A 24517-nucleotide genomic window follows, 5' to 3' on the forward strand; every position below is an offset into this window, starting at 1 on the left:
CATGTCTTCTTTGTGATTGTTGAAATCAAGTCTCTAGATTTTGTTGCATGAATATCTTGTTCTCTTGTTTTCAATCTATGATATGTATATTGTATCTCATCTGTATAATAAGATTGAAAGAAAGAATAAAATAAATCAATTTGGAACCTTTTTCATAGGTAAAAGAAAATTAGAATTATATTCAAGAAGGGTTTGATTAATTTGAGAATTTTATATTGAAAACTCGATTGATTTGTTGTATTCTTCTTATTAGAATAATGGTGTTATTTATGTCAAATAAAAAATAAAATAAAAATAAAAATAAAGTAAAGTATTTATACAATATGGAGGGTTGGATTGTTATTTATTAAACAAAAATCTTTTGAAAAAAATTAATTTATATCATCATGGGGAATGAGTTAAAAAAAGAGGTTTTTTATTAAAAGAAACATATTAAAAAATATATGAGTGGGGAAGGGTGGGAAACCCCATGCACCCCCCCATATTGCTATCGACACCCTTAAAAGGGGCTGTGGCAATAGGTACACTGCTACTTGCAACAACAGTAGTACTACTATATACGATAGTAGCGTACTTTTCCGCTATAGTACTCAAGGCCATGTGGGCCTTTAAAAAAATGCATTGCCATTTTATTATTATTATTAAATTTATTTATTAATGCATTTTAATATTATTTTAATTGTTATTATAATATTTATTATTACATTGTTTTTAATAATAACTATATTATTATTTAATAACCATTATTAATAAGGATTTATTATTAATTGTTATTACTTTTAATTATTATTTAAATAAAGGGTTTGGTTAATAATAATTAGTAATTTAATATTAATGCTTTTAAATATAGATAATTTTTAATTAATAAAATTGTTGATAAAATTATTAATTATCAATAATTATTATTTGTCGAGATAGTAATATAAGTATTAGTTTGAAAGTCATTAACTAATTTAATTTTAAAAAAAAATTAAATTAGTTTGATTAAATTTAATTAATGAAGAATCTGGTTCGTAGATTTATTAATAAGATTAGTTATATAATTGTTAATTAGCTTAATTAAATATAATTTTAATTAAGATTAATTAGTTAATGGAGTTATATAATTACTGACTTATTAATGATTTTGGTTTTAATAAATTGATAGTTATTTTATTTAAAAATAATAAAGATTATTTTAAATAAATAATAATGCTTGGAATATTTTAGAAAATGGACTTAAATCAAATGGGTAAATGGAATTTATAATTGAGTATAAGAATGGGGTAATTTGTGGGGGTAAATGATGAATCTTATCTTCTTGGAATATAATTTGAAATGAAAATAGAAACCTTATGTTCAACTTAATTATGTGATTTCAAACAAGCCAAAATATGAAATTACACCTTGTCTTTTGTGGGATTTCATGTTTGGGGTTTTGGGGTTGATTAGATGTTGACTTGTTTAGGTTGTTACCATAGGCTTGGGAGTTATGTATATGTGATGTGATGTCAATGTTTTGATCTCAATCTTTTTAAACTAGCCATGGTAATGTAATGGCATGCTTTATGATGTGTGTGGATTATTGATTGCTATTGCTTTCCAGTCTTCTTGTGTGAAGCTGAGGTGTATGTTTATGAGATACCTGAATTAACCATTTTTGAGCCCTTGATCAGTCATAATTGATTTTCTTTCCAGTCACTTTGAGGGGACTCAGGTGTTTTGGATGATTTTTTCTTAGTGATTTAATGTTATGAAAAGTTTGACTTGAACATTTTGGAGTCTTCAATCAGTATTATTTTGAGGATCGCACTTTCCAGTTGCTTGTGGAGAACCGATGGATATTGTGATTTATCATTTGATGCTTTTTAGTTGCTCATGGAGAACTAATGTGATTATCGTGGACTATCATTTGATGGTTTCCAGTTGCTTGTATAGGGATGAGGTGATTTTATTATGATTCTTTGATTTTTATTTTCATGAGCCTAGGGTAGGTTATCTATATGAAGTATCAGGAAGTGGCTTGCAATGGAGGTCGAGGCCCTAAGAGGCTGCTAGTGTAAACCCATTGTAAGTTGTTTTAATAAGTGAAAACATTTACACTAAATGAGAGAAAAATGAACCTAACAAGATAATTATATGTTCTCTCCCTTGCCTCGAGTGCTAGTATAGACTAGGGCGGGAGTTGGGAGAACACTTGGTTACAACCTTGCATTCCATAGTATGCCTCATTAGTATGAGAGGGTACTAGTGGCCGTAGGGATCATTGGAATGAGAGGGTACTAGTGGCCACAGGGATCATTGGGGACCCAAGATTCCTAGGGTATTGCTCGGGTAACTTCCAACATGATTCATGTGATGACACTTTCCCGCTTGCATAGTAGGTTTCCTACATGTCTTGTGTGCCTCTAGGTCTAGATGTCGATCTATGTGTTGGAACCCTTGCGTTAGTATACTTTTAGGATTTCCTAGACTTAGAGAGTATTTGTATTATGTGATTTGATATCCTATTTGGGACTTGAGACTATCTCCTTAGTGTGGTGGGAGTGGGTCATTTAGGCTCCACATGGTCGGGTGGTACTACTTTTCACTTTTACTATTGAGATCCATTCGTAGTCACCGTGGCTAGAGCTTCTTGGTATGTTTATTTATCATGTTTAGATGATGTCATTTACTAATCCATTTACTTATATTGATGATTAACATGTTTTATTTCCTTATGATTATGTTTTAGTATGTTTACTAGTGACATCCCTATTACTATAGTATCGATGATCTTATCGGTGACTTGGGATGTTATGCATGGGGGATGGCTAGGGCCCACAATGGTCTAATGATACTATTGATAGTTGCGAGGAACCGTATATTTAGTTAGTTTTATTTTATGATGGATAGTTGTATTTCATGTTGGATGTTTATATCTTAAATGATGGATGGATGTATCATGTATGGTGGATTTTTTCATTTATTTTATTGTACTTGTATCATGGATCTGAGGAGGATGTTGTATTTATATTTCTTCATATGTATATTCTTTTAGCCTTTCATACCTCATGGCATCTACAGTGGATGATTGAGCATTCTAAATTAATTTGCCAAGAGGCATTCAGAACAAATGTATATTATGGACGTTGGACTTTTTGATTATTCTTTCATGTGGATGTGGTAATTTTTAGACTTAGTATTAGATTAGATTTAAATGTAAATCAACATCATGGGATCCTTAAGAAATATAACCTATTATGTATGCTTATAGTTGATTGTATGATTGTTGCTACTACTACTATTGTGTTTGATGTGCATGTTATACTTTCTTACTTCAAAAATAAAAAAGTTTGGAAAACTTATTAAAACTTTAGGTTAATTTTTTTGGATCGCTTGGGAGGGCATTACATTTGGTAATAGAGCCTGAGTTTCTACATTGGGAGCTCTGGGTATATTGGAATGCCACTAGTGTTAACTACATGAACAAAAATAAAAACTTTAAATTGTTATATGTACCTATATCAAATTGGAACTTGGACTATTTGAACTTAAACTTTTAGTTGTATATTTTTCATACTTCAACACTTAGACTTCAAAACTGAAATTATATGTAAACCTAAATATAGGCAACCTAAAAATTGAAACTTATTCTATTTCCAAAACATGTATCTATGCACTAAGGTAGTATGTCATTGATTATATTTGCAAGTATTATGTTGTTCTGGTTTAGAGAGTTTAGGGGACCTATTTCAGTATTAGTTAAAAGGATGAATGTTGGATCAATATGGTTTTTGGTTTACTATAAACTAGAATCATATTTCTCTAAGTGTGTTGTAGTGCTATCAATGGAGTGATGTCCTCCTACACGGGGAAAATGTTCAATGGGACCCGCATAGTGAGTACATTAGTATTACCATTCTTGTAGGCTTCCAGGAGTAAGCCTAAGTCAAGGGTGGGTAGATTCAGTGCCTGCCCCTAGTTTGCATCTTTTTTATCATTATTGAACCCTTTTATGCCAATTTCATGCTTGATGTTTAGTAGCATAACTTTTAGATTATTAGATATTGTTTTACATTCAATTTATTATATGATGTGATTACTTGGTACTCTACATTTCATGTATGCATGGTGATTATTCGGTGTTTTTAGTTTTTGATGATGATTAGTTAGATGGTTTATTATCATGTGTGTTTTCTCATGGATGCTTACCCCATATTGCATGTGTATGGTGTGCTTGTTTTCTTTCTTTATGTATGGCATTTCTGATGTGGTTAAGGAAGGGAGTCATAGTCACCTGCTAGTTGGGATCTACACAATGCACCACTTCTTGTTGTTGCCTATTTATCTTAGAATATTGTGTTTACACATGCCTAGATTTTATTGAGGTTGTAAGTATCAGGTATTGACTTCCCTAAATTGCTAGGATGAGCATACCCTATCGCATTATCTCAATGGTAAGAGAGGGGAGATAAATTCTTAAGTCCAAATCCTAAACTTTTAAGCCATTTGTCTTAATTGAAAATTAGGATAAGTATTCGAGTTGTGTACCCTTCGAATGCATCAAATGATGTAATTTGTGATTATAACCCTTTGGTTTGATTTTGTATGTGTTTTTCTATGATGAGTTTTCATGTGTTTCTTTATGAGTTCTTGGTGAATGTTCTATTAATTAAGTTAGATTAAAAGATTAAAATTAATGATTTAATTTAATGGAAAATTATTATGATATTTTAATATTTAATTATATTTAATTAATTGGGAAATTAATTAAATAAAATAAAATAAAATTTGTAGATAACAATTTTAAGTATAAATTTAGAACATGATAATATTTTGTCAATTTAATAATAATATATTTAGAGTTCAGTTTTAAATAAATGCTAAATATTATTGTTATTGAAGTTAATAAATATTCTATCAAATTAAATGTTCGAAAATAAATTTAAAAGTGAAAAGATATTAAATTATTAAAAAGTTGTAAGTTCGCATGATTTATGCATGAGATTAAAATAGAAGAAATTAATTAAAAAGATAAAACCAATGAACTTAATAAAGATATTTTAATTTGCATAAAGTGTGCATGGGATTGAAATTAATAAATTAATTAAGATAGAAGTCAAGTGGAAAATTAAATAATGTTATTGAATAATTCATAAATGTGCATGAAAAGGATTAATACAAGATAAAGAAAGATAAATGAAAGTTAATATTGAGTTAAGGGTGGTGAGCAAGGAGTTCTCCCAGGTGAACACACAATTAGTGCCTGAATTTAAGGAGAGAACTCTTTATCACAATTAGGGAGTTCATTGTTGAAGGATAAGAATTCTGGAGACGAATTTTGGACATGAATTTTGGGAGCAAAATTGGAGGCAAATTTTGGAAGGTTATTTTTCGGAAAGTTTTAGAGAGAGATTTTTGGATAGTAATCTTCGAGTGGTTGCGTATTAGCATCAAGTTTAGGTAGGGTCTTGTGTTTTGATCACTAATTGAATTAAGCAAGTTGATATTCATATCTCCTTCGTGATTATTGAAATCGGGTCTCTAGATTTTGTTGTGTGAATCTCTTGTTCTCTTGTTCTGAATCTATGATATGTATGTTGTATCTCATCTGTATAATAATACTAAAAGAAACAATAAAATAAATCAATTTGGAACCTCATCCATAGGTAAAAGAAAATTAGAATTATATTCAAGAAGGGTTTGATTAATATGAGAATTTTATATTGAAAACTTGATTGATTCGTTGTATTCTTCTTATTAGAATATAAGAGGGATTTATGTCAAATAAAAATAAAGTAAAGTATTTATACAATATGGAGGGTTGGATTGTTATTTATTAAACAAAAATATTTTCAAAAAAAAAATTTATATTATCATGGGGAATTATTTAAATTTTTTTTAATTATTATTATTAAAAAAACATATTAAAAAATATATGAATGAGGAGGATTGGGAAACACCATGAACTCCCCGGTACCACTATCGGCACCCTTAAAAGGGGCTATGACAGCAGGTACATTGCTGCTCGCAATCGCAGTAGTACTGCTATCTGTAGTAGTAGTACTGCTATCTGTAGTAGCAGTGTACTCTGCCACTGCAATACTCAAGGCTGTGTGGGCCTTTGAAAAAATGCATTGCCATTTTTTATTATTGTTAAATTTATTTTTTAATGCATTTTAGTATTATTTTAATTGTTATTAATAATATTTATTATTACATGGTATTTAAAAATAATTATATTATTATTTAATAATCATTATTAATAAGGATTTATTATTAATTGTTATTACTTTTAATTATTATTAAAATAAAGGGTTTGGTTAATAAGATTTACTAATTTAATATTAATCCTTTTAAATATAAATATGTTTAATTAATAAAATTGTTGATAAAATTATTAATTATCAATAACTGATATTTGTCGAGATAGTAATATAAGTATTAGTTTGATAGTCATTAACTAATTTAATTTTTTTTATAAAAATTAAATTAGTTTTATTAAATTTAATTAATGAAGAATCTGGTTTATAGATTTATTAATAAGATTAGTTATATAATTGTTAATTAGCTTAATTAAATATAATTTTAATTAAGATTAATTAGTTAATGGAGTTATATAATTATTGACCAAGGATAATTTTAAGGAACCCCCCCTCCCAAAATTTATAAAATTGTGGCGAATCACATGTCATTTGAGTGAAAAAAAATTAATAGTGTTGGTGAATTATACATCAATCGATGGATATTTGGTGGCGAATTTTTTGATAGTTTAGACAATTTTTATAAAATAATGGCAATTATAATTTTTGTTTCTAATAAAATTATTAATATTGACAGCGAATTATGTTTTGAAATGTAATTATGTTAAATGTATTATTTGAGAACTCAGACTGTCTGATGATCCAAGATCAATGGATGAGGTTTAATTTCGGCCAACATTTCTTGAAGGAAGAAGAATTGTCGAGGTAGTCACCAAAATGTTGACATGTATCAAGGTAAGTTGTCTGTGGAGTACAGTGTCACTCATTAAAAAAAAAATCACATAGGAAAATGGAAATTTGGTGAATGATGATCGTCGAAAGAGACACTCAATTAATTCCATGGAGAATAAGAGTAAACATTAAAGAGAAATATGGGCGAAGAACCTGACTACCAAATTAAAATTACGTAAAAATAGTGGCGAACATTCTGACCACTATATGAGTATTTTATAAAATCTGGGCGAACTAGTCAACTAGTATACGATATTTTTTTAGCCAATTTCTATAGCCCAATCGGGACATATTAGCCAATTGGCAAACAATAGCCACTAAAAAAATCCTTGTTATTGACTTATTAATGATTTTGGTTTTAATAAATTGATAATTATTTTATTTAAAAACAATAAAGATTATTTTAAATAAATAATTATCCTTGGAATATTTTAGAAAATGGACTTAAATCAAATGGGTAAATGGACTTTATAATTGAGTATAAGAATGGGGTAATTTTTGGGGGTAAATGATGAATCTTATCTACTTGGAATATACTTTGAAACAAAAATTGAAACCTTATGTTCAACTTAACTATGTGATTTCAAACAAGCGAAAATATGAAATTACACCTTGTCTTCTGTGGGATGTTTATGTTTGGGGTTTTGGGGTTGATTAGATGTTGCCCTATTTAGGTTGTTAAAAGAGGCTTGGGAGTTATGTATATGTGATGTCATCTTGATGTTTTGGTCTTGATCTTTTTAACCCAACCATGGTAATGTAATGACATGCTCTATGATGTGTGTGGATTATTGATTGTTATTGCTTTCCAATCTTCTTGTGTGAAGCTGAGGTGTATATTTATGAGATACCTAACTTAACCATTTTTGAGCCCTTGATCAGTCATAATTGATTTGCTTTCCAGTCACTTTGAGAAAATTGTGGTGTTTTGGATGATTTGTTCTTACTGATGTCATGCTGTGACAAATTTGACTTGACCATTTTGGAGTCTTCGATCAGTATTATTATGGGATGCTTTCTAGTTGCTTGTGGAGAACTGATGGATATTGTGATTTATCATTTGATGCTTTTCAGTTGCTCATGGAGAACTAATGTGATTATTATGGACTATCTTTTGATGGTTTCCAGTTCATTGTATAGGGCTGAGGTGGTTTTCTTATGATTCTAAATAATTTTTATTTTCATTAGCCTAGGGTAGGTTATCTATGTGTAGTGTCGGGAAGTGGCTTGTGATGGGGGTCGGGGCCCTAAGAGGCTACTAGTGTAAACCCATTGTAAGTTGTTTTAATAAGTGAAAAAATTTACACTAAATGAGAGAAAAATGAACCTAACAAGATAATTATATGTTTTCTCCCATGCCTTGAGTGCTAGTACTGACTAGGGTGGGAGTTGTGAGAGTGCTTGGTTGCGACCTTGCATTCCATAATATGCCTTGTCAATACAAGAGGGTACTAGTGGCTGCAGGGATCATTGGGGACCCGAGATTCCTAGGGGATTTCTCAGGTAACTTCCAATGTGATTCATGCGATGATATTTTCTCGCTTGCATAGTGGGTTTCCTACGTGTCTTTTGTGCCTCTAGTTCTAGATGTTGATCTATGTGTTGGAACCCTTGAGTTAGTATACTTTTAGGATTTCCTAGACTTAGAGAGTATTTGTGTTATGTGATTTGATATCCTGTTTGGGACTTGAGACTATCTCCTCAGCATGGTGAGAGTGGGCCATTTAGGTTTCACACGGTTGGGTGGTAGTGCTTTTCACTTTTACCATTAAGATCCATCAGTAGTCACTATGGTTAGAGCTTCTTAGTATGTTTATTTATCATGTTTAGATGATGTCATTTACTGATGCATTTATTTATATTGATGATTAGCATGTTAGATTTTCTTATGATTATGTTGTAGTATGTTTAGTAGTGACATCCGTATTAGTATAGTACTGATGATCTCATTGGTGACTTGGGATGTTACACATGGGGGATGGCTAGGGCCCACAATGGTCTAATGATGCTATTGATGGTTGGGAGAAACCACACATTTAGTTAGTTGTATTTCATGTTGGATGTTTATATCTTTTATGATGGATGGATGTATCATGTATGGTGGATGTTTTCAATTATTTTGTTGTACTTGTATCATGGATCCAAAGAGGATGTTGTATTTATATTTCTTCATATGTATATTCTTTTAGCCTTTCATACCTTGTGGCATGTACAGTGGATGATTGAGCATTCTGATTTAATTTGCCAAGAGGCATTCAGAACAAATGTATATTATAGACTTTGCCCTTTCTGATTATTCTTTCAAGTGGATGTGGTAGTTGTTAGACTTAGTATTAGCTTAGATTTAAATGTAATTCAATGTCATGGGATCCTTAAGAAATATAACCTGTTATGTATGCTTATAGTTGATTGTATGATTGTTGCTTTCGCTACTATTGTGTTTGATGTGCATGTTATACTTTCTTACTTCAAAAAAAAAAAGTTTGGCAAACCTAGTAAAACTTTAGATTAATTCTTTTGGATCCCTTGGCAGGGCATTACATATGGTATCAGAGCCCGAGTTTCTACATTGGGAGCTCTGGGTATATTGGAATGCCACTAGTGTTAACTACTTGAACAAAAATGAAAATTTTAAACTATTACATCTACCTATATCAAATTGAAACTTGGACTAGTTGAACTTAAACTTAAACTTAAACTTTTAGTTGTATATTTTTCATACTTCAACATTTAGAATTCAAAACCAAAATTATATGTAAACCTAAATATAGGCAAGCTGAAAATTTAAACTTATTTTATTTTCAAAACATGTATCTATGCACTAAGGTAGTATGCCATTGATTATCTTTGTGAGCATTATGTTGTTCTGGTTTAGAGAGTTTAGGGGACCTATTTTAGTATTAGTTAAAAGGATGAATGTTGGATAAATAAGGTTTTTGGTTTATTATTAAACTAGAATCATATTGCTCTAAGTGTGTTGTAGTGTTACCAGTGGAGTCATGTCGTCCTACAGGGGGAAAGGATTCAATGGGACCCACACAATGAGTACATCAGTATTACCATTCTTGTAGGCTTCGAGGAGTAAGCTTTTAAGTCTAGGGGGGTTGATTTAGTGCCTACCCCTAGTTCTCATTTATATTATCATTACTAAACCCTTTTAGTCCAATTTCATGCTCGATGTTTAGTAGCATAACTTTCATATTATCAGATATTGTTTTACATTCAGTTTATTATATGATGAGATTACTTGGTACTCTACATTTCATGTATGCATGGTGATTATTCAATGTTTTTAGTTACTGATGATGATTAGTTAGATGGTTTATTATCATGTGTGTTTTCTTATGGATACTTACCCCATACTGCATGTGTATGGTGTGCATGTTTGTTTTCTTTATGTATGACATTTTTGATGTGGTTAAGGGAGTCATAGTCACCTGCTAGTTGAGATCTACATGATGCACCACTTCCTGCCATTACCTATTTAGCTTTTAGAATTTTGAGTTTTTACATGTGTGGATTTTATGTAGGTTGTAGGTACTAGGTATTGACTACCTTGAATTGCTAGGATGAGCATACCTTATTGCATTATCTCAATGGTAAGAGGGGAGATAAATTTTAAAGTTAAAATCCTAAACTTTTAAGCCATTTTTCCTAATTAAAAATTAGGATAAGTATCTGAGTTGTGTACCCTTCGAATGCGTTGGATGATGTAATTCGTTATGATAACCTTTTGGTTTGATTTTGTATGTGTTTTTCTATGATGGGTTTTCGTATTTTGCTTTATGAGTTTTTGGTGAATGTTCTATTAATTGAGTCTGATTACAAGATTAAAATTAATGATTTAATTTAATGAAAAATTATTATGATATTTTAATATTTAATTATATTTAATTAATTGGAAAATTAATTAAATAAAAAGAATTAAATTTGAAGATAAAAGTTTTCATTATAAATTTAGAATGTGGTAATATTTAATTAATTTAATTATAATATATTTAGAATTCATTTTTAAATAAATGATAATTATTATTGTTATTTAAGTTAATAAATATTCTATCAAATTAAACGTTTGAAAAATAATTTAAAAGTAAAAATAATATTCCTATTACTTTTTATTTTCCATATTGTATTAAGAAACAAAAGAAAGAATGAAAGATCACAATCGAGGAGGATGAAAAAATATGGAGTCTCTGAGAAGCGTTGGCTGCCGGCTGGGCTAGGGTTTTTCCCCTAGCCTGTTCTTGGTGTTTGATCTTTACTATTTTTCTGTTTTGTTTGGATTGTTAGCTACTGGACATAATTTGCGTCGGTGTTTTTGGAGATCTTCTGCAGTCAATTTTGGATTGGGGGTTTTATTGTTTGCATGGCAGGGCCTGGGATTTCTTCTCCGTTGGTGAGAATAGATGGTTCTTCTCTAACTATGCATGTAATGCGATCTGAATCATTTTATTCAGGGGAGAGCTCCAAGCTGAAAAAAGTTAATGGTTGTCTTCCGCGTAGACATGATCACCCTGTTCTGGTTATTCCTCCAACGGCTGTAATGGAGGACATTGATTATTGGACCAAGCATGCTTTGATATGCAAATTTCTTGGAATCCAGATTTCCCTATCCGCTCTTGAGGCATGGATCCACCGCTCTTTGCAGGTGGAAGGTGATATGGAGATTATGTTGGCAGGGAATAGTTATTTTTTTGTTGTATTCTCTTGCATGTCTGATCGTGATCGTGTTTTTGAAGGAGGCCCTTATTTCTACAACAATGTGGGGTTATTTGTCATACCTTGGCATTCAGGTTTTAATTTTGCTGAGGATCTCCCTTCAACAGTGCCAGTTTGGGTTCACTTGCCTCGTCTTCCCTTGGAATTTTGGCGTGAAGAAATCCTTCGACAAATTGCTACTTTGTTGGGGAAGCCAGTTGCGATCGCACATCAAACCCTCGATAAAAAGGTTATTTCTTTTGCTAGAATTTGTGTTGAAATTAATTTGAATAACCCATTACCAGATTCTTTGGAAATTTGTCTAGGGGATTCTTCTTGGGTGCAGTAGTTAGATTATGAATCCCTCCCTTTCTGTTGCCGGATTTGTCATGAGTATGGTCATTTACTGCGACAGTGCCCCCATAACTCAAGTTTCAAAGGAGTGGATCGGTCTACAGCTGGAAATGCTGGTGGTTTGGCAGATACTATAGGGAAAGGACAATCTCAAATGGTTAATACTACCAAGGGGATGAATCCACAAGATTCTACAGGTAAGGGTAAGGCTCCAATGTAGGATAAGGATGGATTTACCCCTGTTCCTCCTCGAGCTAAGGGACGTGGTCAAAAGAGGCCTTTGAAAGACAGATTATCTGACTCAGGTTTTAACCATTTTGAGGTGCTAGATAGTATGGTTCTAGAGGAGGGTATTCCTCCTCCTATCTCTTCTGATCCAGCTTGCCCAGATGAGAGATCTATTCCTAATGATGCTTGTGGGGCATCTCAAGTTGTAGTATATCAGAATTGTGAGGTTCCTGTAGCTCCTGTGACAGCGGCTCTAGTGACTCCTGCAGTGTTGGAAGATGATGGTGTTGTTTTGGCTGACTTGGTTAAGGATGTGCTACCATTAGGTAAGGGCAAGGGATCTCCTCTCCCCTTGGGATTGCTGCCTCGACCCTTTAAGCGACCTTCTTCTTCTCCCCCTCTAAGGAGTGGGTGCAAAACAGACCAAGAGAAGATTAAACTCACAAGAGATATATTGATTGAGTCTGGTTCAGTGAAACCTTTGGATTCTCATTTTCCCAAATCTACCCAATGATGATTATTCTCTCATGGAATGTAAGGGGGTTGAATAGCATCCCTAGACAAAAGGCTATTCATAACTTGGTGGTTGATCATAGTCCTGATGTTTTTTGTATCCAAGAGACTAAGCTCTCTGTGGAGTCTATGGTCCAACATGCCTCTAGTATTTGGTCTCATGGCCAATGCCAGTGTGTTGGGGCAACAGGCAGTGCTGGTGGTTTAGCTATATTTTGGGATCCTCAAAAAATTTCTCCTCTTGGCTGGATGTCTTCTCACTCAGCTCTCTCTATGGTAGCTTCTGCTCTAGACTCAGGAGAGGTAATCATGGTTACTAATGTGTATGCACCTGTTGATCTTGTGGGAAAGGAGGAACTTTGGGAACATATTCAATATGTTAGAAATTGTCATCCTTGGGTGTTAGTAGGGGACTTCAATTCAGTTTTAAGTCTGGAAGAGAAGTATGGTGGTTTGGCTAGATTGGGGCCTTCTTCTGCTCTTCTTCGGCAACACATATCTCTTTTGCATCTCTATGATGTTAAGCCTTCTAATGGCCTCTATACCTGGAATAATCACAGGACTGGTGTTGCTGCTATCTCAGAATGCCTAGATAGATTTCTTGTTTCTTGCTTTTGGCTTAGTGGCACCCTTACTATCTCTTCAGAAATCCTTGATTGGAGGGGTTCAGATCATTGGCCAATCAAATTTTTCGCTATAGGGGCTTATGTTTCACAACATCCTCCTTTTAATTTCCAGTTGATGTGGCTTCGTGACTCCTCTCTTCATGATTTTGTTTTTGTTTGTGGAAAGATGGTGCCCCTGCATATGGTACTGCAATGTTCTCATTTTCTAAAAGGCTTCAATATGTTAAAAGGCAGCTCAAGATATGGAATAGGGAATGCTTTGGGAATCTTCACTTTATGAAGAGGCTTTCTCAAGAAAATCTTGATGTCATCACAAGGGAGATTAGAGATCGAGGTTTCTCGGAGGATCTTGGCCAGGCTAAATCCCTTGCTTCTAGAGCTCTAGAAGAATGGGAACTTCGAGAGGAAATTTTTTGGAAGAAAAAGGCTCGAGTTGATTGGCTCCAGGAAGGTGATCGAAACACTGCCTTTTTCCATAAAACAGTGCAATCTTACCGGAATCAGAGCACTGTCTCTTCTTTGGTTAATTCTTAAGGTATCCAACTGAATTCCTTGCCAGCTTTGTTCCAGGAGGCTATTTCGTACTTCTCTACCCTCTTTTCTGAGGACTCTCCTCCTGCTGATAATGAAGAAAATATTATTTTGTCCTGTATTCCTTCCCTTATCACTTAGGAAATGAATGATTATCTCATGCGTCCTATCTCTTTGGAAGAGCTGGAGGCGGTGGTCTTTGGCATGCCTAAGGGGAAGGCTCCTAGTCCTGATGGTTTTCCAGTTGAATTCTTTCAGGAATTTTGGGACATCATTAATCATGATTTGTTGGAGGTGGTTAAAGAATCCTATGCTAGCAAGCAAATGCTTCGAGCTTTGAACTCTACATTCTTGACTCTTATTCCTAAGAGAGAGGGTGCTAATCAATTGGAGTTTTTTAGACCAATTGCCTTATGTAATGTGGTCTACAAAGTTATTACTAAGCTGATTGCTGAGAGACTGAAAAGGTGGCTTCCCATTATTATCTCAGAAGAACAAGGTGGTTTTGTTGCTGGAAGACAAATTTTGGATGGGGTGGTTATTGCTACTGAGGCTATTCACTCTATGGCTACTTCAAGGGAGAGAGCCATGTTTGTTAAGCTGGATATGGCTAAGGCCTACGATAGAGTTAAATGGAGCTTCCTAAGGAGTATTCTTCTTTCTTTTGGATTTAGCTCTGACTGGGTGAGTTGGATTATGAGTTGCGTTACTTCTGCCTCTTTTTCTATTCTTATTAATGGTCAACCTTCACAACTATTTGGTGCTTCTAGAGGCCTCCGCCAGGGTGACCCTCTCTCCCCATATCTATTCATCATCATGGCTAAAGGCTTGGGCAAATTCATTAAGCATCAGGTGTCCCAGAATTCTATTCAAGGCTAGCGGTGGGGTAATGGCTTACCTTCTCTTTCCCATCTTCAATTTGTTGATGATTCTGCTCTTGCCGGTCTTGCTAGGATCAAGGAAGCTGAAGCCTTTCGACATGCTTTGGACATTTATTTGGCAGCTTCAGGCCAGAAAGTTAATAAGCAAAAATCTTTCATTTACTTCATATCACAATTTGACTTGCTATGGAAAAGTATCTCCTACTTATCATTTTTTAACACTCCTGATTCTATTCAGCATAGGATTGTTGGTATCCTACGGTTTCAGATAGGTTCACTTCCTTTGACTTATCTTGGCATTCCTATTGCTATTTCCAAATAGCCACGTCTCTTCTAGCAAAATTTGATTACCAAGCTTCAAGATAAGGTAAATCATTGGACTCATAGATGGCTTTCTACTGCTGCCCGGGTTACTCTTCTTCAAGATGTTATCCAAGCTCTTCCTACTTATAGAAGCATGGTTCATGCTGCACTTATTTACTTTCTCAAGGAGTTTGATGCTCTTTCTTGACAATTCCTTTGGAGTGGTAATTTGCATAGTACTAAATGGAGCTTGGTTGATTGGGCAACTGTTTGTAGGCCTAAAAAGGAGGGTGGTCTTGGTCTTCATTCTGCTCTATTGAGTAGACAAGCTTTGGCTGCTAAACTTTATTGGCGATGGTGCTCTGGACAGCATCAACTTTGGGCTTGTATTATCACTCATAAATATTTTCATGGTGCTGATCCTTGCTCTATTTCTGCACTTCCTCTTGAAGGTTGTGGCTCAATGGTTTGGCATACTTTGAAGACAGGTGCAATGTTGGTGAAGAGGGGTCTGTTCTAGATATGTAAATGAGGTTCTCAGGCTTTGTTTTGGTCTGATGCTTGGGATGGATTCCCTTCCATTTTATCCATATACCCTCATCTTCAGCCTCTTTGTGACTCTTTTCTTGCCGCTAGATGGGATAAAGTGGCTCATTACAAGACTCCTTATCAATTGGGACCTGTTGTTGGTTATAGATGGAAGCATTCCTCTGATTGGCCTCCTGGAGGTACAGACATGGATCATCAAGAGCTTTTTCAAATTCTGGCCTCTAGAGAGTGTTCCTCTTTGCTTGGTCCAGATGTATTGGCTTGGGGCAGTACCTTGTCTGGTAAATATCATGTCTCTATTGGGTATCAGGAGATAACTAGACAATTATTTGGGGATGCTGAGGTCCCTTGGTGGAAGCAAGTCTGGAATAAAGTTTCTTGGTCCAAGTGCAATTTTTTCATGTGGCTAGTGGCTCACAACCGTTGCCTTACCTGGGATAATATTTGTAAACGTGGATTTCAGGGCCCCTCTTATTGTGTTTTGTGCGGTAATGGAAAGGAGTCTGTCTCCCATCTGTTCTTCCATTGCTCCTATTCTACTCAGATATGGCACCTTTGGTGGAGCGCTTGGGGTTGCTCTTGTCGGCATGCTTCCTCTTTGCCTGAGTTTTAGGCTCGCTTGGGTAGTGCTCCCTCCAAGTCTTCTTCTCTCCATGCTGCTTGGATTGCTGGCCCATCTTTCATGCTTTGGCATATCTGGTTGGAGAGGAATCGTCGCATATTCCAAGATGTTTGTCTTGGTGTTTTGCATCTTTGGTGGAAAATATCACATTCTCTCCAGGAAACTATTCTTGTGAAGTGTGAGCTTGATGGGGGTATGGATCCGGTTGATCTTGCTATCTGTAATCGCCTCAATTTTCATCTGCAGGATGGGGTTGCGGCTCATAGGTTTCCTTCTATGTCCAGGCAGCTGCACCATCAGAGGAAGGGTCGAGTTAACCGGGATGGGCACTGGACTCCTCCTCCCTATGGAGTTCTGAAAATTAACACTGATGGTTCTTCTCGTGGGAATCCTGGTCCGGCTGGTATTGGCGGAGTGGCTCGTTTTAGTTCTGGGAATGTTAAATTTTTCTTTTCAATTTATAAGGGTGATTATACTAACAATCTCATGGAAGCTCAGGCTATTTTATATGCTATGGAACAGTGTTTCTTGTGGGGATGGAGTAAGATTATTTGTGAGTCTAATTCCCAGGTGGTGGTGAACATGCTTTCTTCGCAAGAGCTTGAGGATGTTAGTTGGCAGCTGGCCACTATTGTTAAGAAGATTCTTTTCTTCTCTTCCTCTTTTCAGTTCATTAGGTTCAAGTATATTCCGCGAGAATGGAATAGATCTGCTGATTGTTTAGCCAAATGGGCTTCTAGTCATGATCCGGGTTGGAATATTAGGGATAGGGGGCAACTGTCCTTTGAGATGGTGCAAGAATTTGATGATCTTGTTGCTCAGGATCGAGCTCCTTGTTGAGCTCTCCTTGTTGTATTCCTTTCTATCTTAATAAATTTTTACCCCTCTTTTTGCAAAAAAAAGAAAGATCACATATCACAACTGATTTCTCAAGGAAGCGCATATTACTAGTTATTGAAGGGATACTAAAGTCTTGTATACATGATTGGGGCAATCAACAATGAAATTGAAAATGGGACAATAATTAAAAATTTACTGTGACAATAGTTTACATATATATTCTATTTTTACTATTATTTGGTATGCTTTTTCCGTCACCCTTCACGTTCATTCATCTTCATTTAAAATTAAATTTAATAAATATCTTAAAAGAGAATCTAGGATACAATTTCATTTGGTATTGTTTATATAATTTCAAAAAAATATCAATGGTGAGCCTGTATTCTCCCATAGCAGTAGAATGTGTCTATTGTGAGTGAAAGTAGTCTATGGTAATCATGATAAGGTTTTGAACGGGACGAGGAGTGCAATTGAATTCCATAAAATGAATCTTTGTAATGGTAGTGGATCATAAATTCAATGATAAGATCGATAACAAAAAGGCAAGACCAACACATGAATGCCAACTAAATGTTAGTACAGTTTCTGTTCCTCCCACAATCTTTAGAGAAAACTATGGAAATCTCTTTATGTAATAATTGATTATATTTATATGAATATTATTATTATTATTATTATATAGATGTGGTGACCTTGGAGACAAAGACAAGCATGTTGGTTTCTTATATTTATATGAGTATTATTATTATAATATAGATGTGGTGAACTTTGAGACAAAGACAAGTATGTTGGTTTCTAAGATATTTAAGAAATGGGATAGAAAATACGTTTTAGTGTATAATTATATTGTATTATTGAAGGTTTTCAATAATGATAGTTTTTTATATCAATATTAATTTTGTTAATTAATTAACGTTTAGTGCGATGAATCTTTGAATATATTGATAAGTGATCTTATTAAATTTATATTTATTGTGAAGTGATGGTCACATATATGATAGGTTGACAACATTCATTATGATTTCCTTAACTAATCTTGAATATCAAAAATATATAATTTAGAGATTTGGTAAAATTTGTTCGGATGAATTCTTACAAAAGGTTTAAGTTTCACTATTTATAAAACAATCTGAGAGTAAAGAAATGAGATGCCAACTACTTGAAACTAAATAGTGTTAGAAGAAACATTCAACAAACTCAATTTCGAAATAAACCTTGTCTCACCTAAAAAATAATTTATATTTAATAGTAGTTGTTTTTATTGATATTTTCAAAGATTATTTATTTAAAAATCTCTTAAAATAAAATATTTTATAAGACTTGTACATTCAAATATTTTTAAAAAATAGATCAAAATTGATGTTTGAACATAATAAATTGTACTATTTTAATGATAAAAACAATAGATTTAATATTCATCTAAAAATAAAAGATATCTTTGACATATTTTATGATATCAAAAGACAAGGAAAAATGAGAGAAAGGTTGTAGTCATTAAAATAAAAAGAAATGAGTGATAATTACATTCAGTTTTAGAAAAAGAAAGTAGAATGAAGTTGTAATGTGCTAAAGTTTGTTGCATGTTACATGTCGCATGTTATATTTCTTCTATGTAATAAATCATTTTTTCAATTAAAATTATCAGATTTGCAAATGTTAAATGTGATTTATTTTTTCTTTAATCTAAACTATGTATCATAGTACTCTTTTCCTAAGTGCATAGAAAATAATGGAAATTGATGTTATTTTCACCAAGACCGAAAGGCTATGTATTTTAAGGTGAGTGAGATCATAAGTTTAAGGTAGCTTTGCACTAAGAAGATTTAATGGGATTGTAAGTAGAGAAATATGAGATGCCTCTATGAAGAAACCATGATGGTAGAACCTTGGCAGAGAATTACAAAACAACCTTATTGCATTTGGCAGTGAGGAAATTGGTGTGAAGATGTTATGCATGAGCATCTAAGGGTGTATGAAGGAAAATATTGTTTCATCTAAAAAATATTGCTATTTAATTGTTTTTGTTAGGTGAAAATAATTTAATATAATCATTTATGGGTCTCATGTAGCTAGGAAAATTTCCAAAATGAAATGTGGAGGGTTGAGTTACTTAATATTTGTGGTCTATTTTTAAAGAAAAATGTAATTTGTAGGTATAATCATTTTGGCACGATTATGGAGAATAGGAAGAGCCAAAAAATTGAAAGTGTCGGGTGGTTATATAGAAAATAAAAGACACCTCTTTAGGTATAGGCTTTGGAAAACTTAAGAGATGATTCCGTAGGAGTTCTCTTGGGGAATTCAAAGAGACTTATATTGGCAATGGGTCTCCTTTCTTAATTGTCATGTGTTTTTCATAAAGTGAGGGAGTAAATCTCTAAGAGGTACAAGAATTCTATAAAATGGAGGTTTGGGCTAATGGTTATTCATGTAAAGTTGCATGGATCATCTAGAGTGGATCTGTTAATTTAGAGAGAGTTATTAATTAAATTTGATAAGATTAATCCTTCATTTGAGAGTGAAGGGCTAGGTCTAGCTTTCTATATTGGTAAAGAACATGAGGGAAATATAATTTATAAATATTTGTAGTTTATTATACTCAAGTGACAAGAAACTACTCCTAATAAGAAGATGTAGGACAAGCTAAGAGATGTTGCAAGTCATCCAAAAAATATTCATATCAAACTCTGTTTTGTATAATTTGTCTCCTCTATAGTCACACCCATAAAAAATATATAAAAAATGGCCTTTTGAATCTTGATAGAAGGACCAAACAAGATTACATTTTGAAAAAAAGTTAGTTACTTAGAACAAGGTTTATAACGACTATAATTTTAATACATATTGAGCTCATTGCCAATTCCAAATTTTACTTTAATTAGAAATATGTTATTTGGCCATTCAACAATTAGTCTCTTTGATGTTTGAGAAAAAAAAGAAAAAAAAAAGAAAAAAAAAAAAGAAAAAAAGACTTTTATGATATATATCTATTAAAAAAAGAAAACATCAAGTTAGAACGATCCGAAGGAACTATGTTTAAATCCTAGTTACTATCACTTTAGAAATTTACAAATTTCTATCAAATATTGAACCAAAATGAGTCAAATCATGTAAATCCTCATATTATTTATGTGACAGATCTATCCTAAAAGGAACTACATCTATGTCATTTTTGAAAAATAATTAAGTTTATCCAAGTGATAGTCACTCCTAAAAAATGTTAATTTTTCATACAAACAATTTTTGAAGGAGAAGGAAAGATGGATATATATACTATAACTAAATATATACACTATAAACTCTATATGGGAATATTCTTGACTTTGGGCTCTATAAAATGGTTTTTACAAGTTATTAAAAATATATCATAAAACATAGTAAGAGTTATTGAAACATCACTTTTATGAAATAATTACATTTCTTTAGTGATTTGATACAAACTAGTATTAAACATGAATTTAATAGACATTTCTAATTGGAAAACTATGATATCATATATATCTTAGCTAGAATGAATTTATCTAGATCATATCTTTGTAGAAAATTTAATTTTAGATAGAAATATTCAAATTGAGTCGTTCTAATTAGTCAGCCTAAAAGGTAACACAACTTTGTACTTTTACTTGCCAACCAAAATTTCCAAAATAACTATCAAAAGTGTATTGGATTAACTCTATATTTATTTTGAAGGTTTCTTGGCCTCAAGGGTTAGGGTTTGATATCTAGAAACTTCTTGGGTGGCATAAAATTTCCTATATAAGCAAGGCATGAAGATTATCTAGAACAACATTGGTGATAGTTCACAACTCTATGTTGTAAATTATTCTAAGAAAGGAACCCATGTGAATTTTCATGTTGTATTTCAAAATTCTATAACTTTTTATTTGTAGCAATATTAAAAAACCCATATTTTTGTTCTTGCAAAATGCTTTTATTTCTTTGTTTTATTTGTGTGTTTGTGTTATTAAGGGGAGTTCCCTTCATTATGATTATATGAAAATTAAATAGCATCCAACATATGAAAGAACATTCACATAAGAGTAACACTATATATATTTTGTGGAAGCTTTATTAGGGTGAAAACATAGTGTAAGAATAATGCCCATAAATATTTATATTATTTTGAAATACACCTAGTTAAGAGGTTGCCTAGTTAATGGTTAAAAAAGAACTATCAAGTGCTACATGGTTAAGGGATTTCCCTATAGACTTGTTAAAGTCTTTGCCTTATTAGGAGAAACCTTTTTAGAAGAATTTAGACACTCTTTTGAGAATGCCACTTGGTTAAAGGATTTTACAATAGCCCTATCACGGCCACCCAATTATGGATTTTACCTTCAAAATTGTTAGATAGTAAAATATAAAAAAATGATATAGAGTTTTTACTATAACTATTGACTCATATCTCATTAAAATTTCTACAAACATCAACATACCATCCTCTAATCCTCTGTTCTATTTTCATAACTTTTCCTTTGTGATTGAAACTTCCTCTTTCCTTCTTTGCTTTGAAATTTAGCCACATTGATCTTTCCACCTTGACATCATAATAAAATTGTCTATTTATTCCTTTAAGTAGTGAATCTTCAATCACAAATCCTAAACCCAAATCAAATAATCCAAATTAACTTTAGCAAATATAATCATTCAGCTAGCCTCACATTTCATCTTTTCCATAAGCCATTTTGATCTTGTAGAAACTTCTTAATTAATTCAACCTCAAATTTATTACCTTGACCTTTATGTCACTACCTTATGCCTTAAATTACATTTTATCCTTCTAGCTTCACATTATTCAATAAAAATTCAACCTTTATGAACATGCCTCAAACTTGCATTGATTGTTCCTTGTTCGTCGATAAGACTAGCCTATTTTTTGATTAATTTATCTTTTGTTTTGATAAACAATTATGTTCAACTAAGTTCACTCATCCTTTTCTATGATAAGAACTTAGTTCATCCATAAGAGTTTAATGTGACCAATTAACCTATCTAGCTGACCTATAAGATCTTATATCTTCCAACTAATTAAAATATATCCAATAATAAAATCAACAATTCCTTCACAGATTTGACAAACTATTCAAATCATTCAACTATTTGCACCATCTTTCTCCAACTACTACCCTATTTAGTTCTCATCTTTATAACTTGTCACAAACATTGACATAACATCTATGTACTATAACTCATTTTGTAACATACACTTTCTTATTATGAATGTTTTAAAACAACATTCCAAATAGTTTGACATTTTTTACAAAAATATAAGTGATCATCCTAATTATATTATCTTGATACCAACAATCAACATCATCCATGTTAATAATATCACTTGCAACTATACTTATCCAATTAGTATCTTTGCCAATTATCTTTAGCTATTAATGATCTTTGCCAATAGTATGTTAGATGGATAAAGGATCAAATAAAATAATGGGGCTATATAAATCATTACATATACTATAGAAGCCATTGAGAATGTCAGTATGGACTTGGTGAGGTCATGATTTAATTTTTATGGTGGTTGAAAGATTTTTAAAGATGGCATATTTCATTCTTCCAAGAAGACTAATTTTGTTGTTCATGTGATAGAATTATTTTATAGAGAAGCGGCAAGAGTACATGGTCTACCAAAGATCATAGTTTCAAATAGAGACAACATGATTTTTGGGTACTTTCAGTACACATTGTGAAGAAGTTAAAGATATATTTGAAGTTTACTCATCACATCATCCATATACTAATGGATAAATAAAAGTAGTAAATAGGAGTTTAGGAAATTTGATGTGATGCTTGGTTAGTGATAAACCAAAGGGGTGAGATTTGATTTTTCCATACGTAAAACTTTCATGCAATAATTTTTTCAATAGGAGAAAATGTAGATCCCCATTCCCAATAGTTTATGGAATCAGTCCTAGAAGTGCTTCTAAATTGGGTAAGTTGGATAAAGGGATACATGTAGTGTTGAATATGAATATATTATTCAACACTTAAATAACATTCGTAAGGAAGTGAGGAAGCACATTACCAAAATGAATACATAGTACAACACTAAGGTAGATGAGAAAATGAGGCATACATAATTTCATATTAGAGATGAAATCATGTTTCATTGGAGAAATGATATATTTTTAGTGGGAATATATAATAATTTGAAGATGAAGAATTTTGGACCATAAAAGATACTAAAGAAGCATGATTTAGGAAAACCCTATGAAGTAGATTTTCTAAGTGAACTAAATATTTCACTAGTGTTTAAAATTTTAGATATAACAAGCATCATGATGGAGATGTTGAAGATGAGGTCATAGAAAAAAAATGGATTATTCCAACAACTATTTCAGCTATAGAGGAGATTGAAGGAATCTTAGATAGCTGTGTTGGAAAAATCACAAAAAAGGAAATATGAAGAATATTTGGTCAAACGGAAAGGATGACCTAGTGAAGATTTATCATGGCTAATAAGGGAGGAGGTTAGTCATCTTGGTCTCCCTCTAAACACTTGAGATGTAATAAGATCACTTCACAAATTACCTTGGGTGTAAGTGAAATCTTGTATCTCAAAAATATCTTTGATTTTTCTTTCAATAAGGGTTATCTCAGTGTACAGTTACTAATTTTGGACGATTAGTATTTTTAGTAATTTGGTCATTTGAGCTTGAGATGTTTAGATTTCATCCTTGGATGTATATCACCCTTCTATTAAATTTTCATTACAATATCAAGTCTATTTGTGAAGTTATTTTAAAAAGTTGGCATTGGTAGAAGGCTATAAAAACTTTGAACTCAATTTTGAAGGTTCTAGATGCTCTAAAAATGGGTCGAACCTCACTTGACTAGATTTTGCACTAGTTAGACATTGTATATTGGGTCATGGAATGTTTGAAATGGGTCATAATATTCAATTAGAGAACCTGGTGAGGAGTTATAAAATCGCACCATTCAAAATGTATTTTGAATTTCAAAAGTTGTTGGGGCCAACTCTAATGTAATAAAATATGAAAAACAATAGTATTTTAGGGTTGGTTGGCCTCACGGTCTAGGGTTAAATTTCTAGAATCTTCTTGGGGGTGGAAAGTTTCCTATAAAAAGAAGGCTCCTAGGGTTGTCTATGGCAATTCTGGGATGTTGGTGGTGGTTGTAGCTTATAGAATATTATAAAAAAAATGCACATGTGACTTTTCATGTTTAATTTATAATTTTTTTAATTCCATAATTTTGCAGATAATAAGAAGCCAAAATTTTATCCTTGCAACTTCTTGTTAGTTCTCTATTTTTATTATGTGTTTTTGTTTTTAATGAGAGTAACCTTCATCACTACTCTCCATAATAGTGTCTAGATAAGTATCTATCCTTATTTTTTATTATAAATAATAAATATATATTCCACTCATGAAAATTTATTTTTCCTTT

This window comes from Cupressus sempervirens, chromosome 8 (assembly GCF_028749045.1).
Source record: "Cupressus sempervirens isolate cs-2001-9-10 chromosome 8, ASM2874904v1, whole genome shotgun sequence".
In the NCBI taxonomy this organism is placed as follows: Eukaryota; Viridiplantae; Streptophyta; class Pinopsida; order Cupressales; family Cupressaceae; genus Cupressus; species Cupressus sempervirens.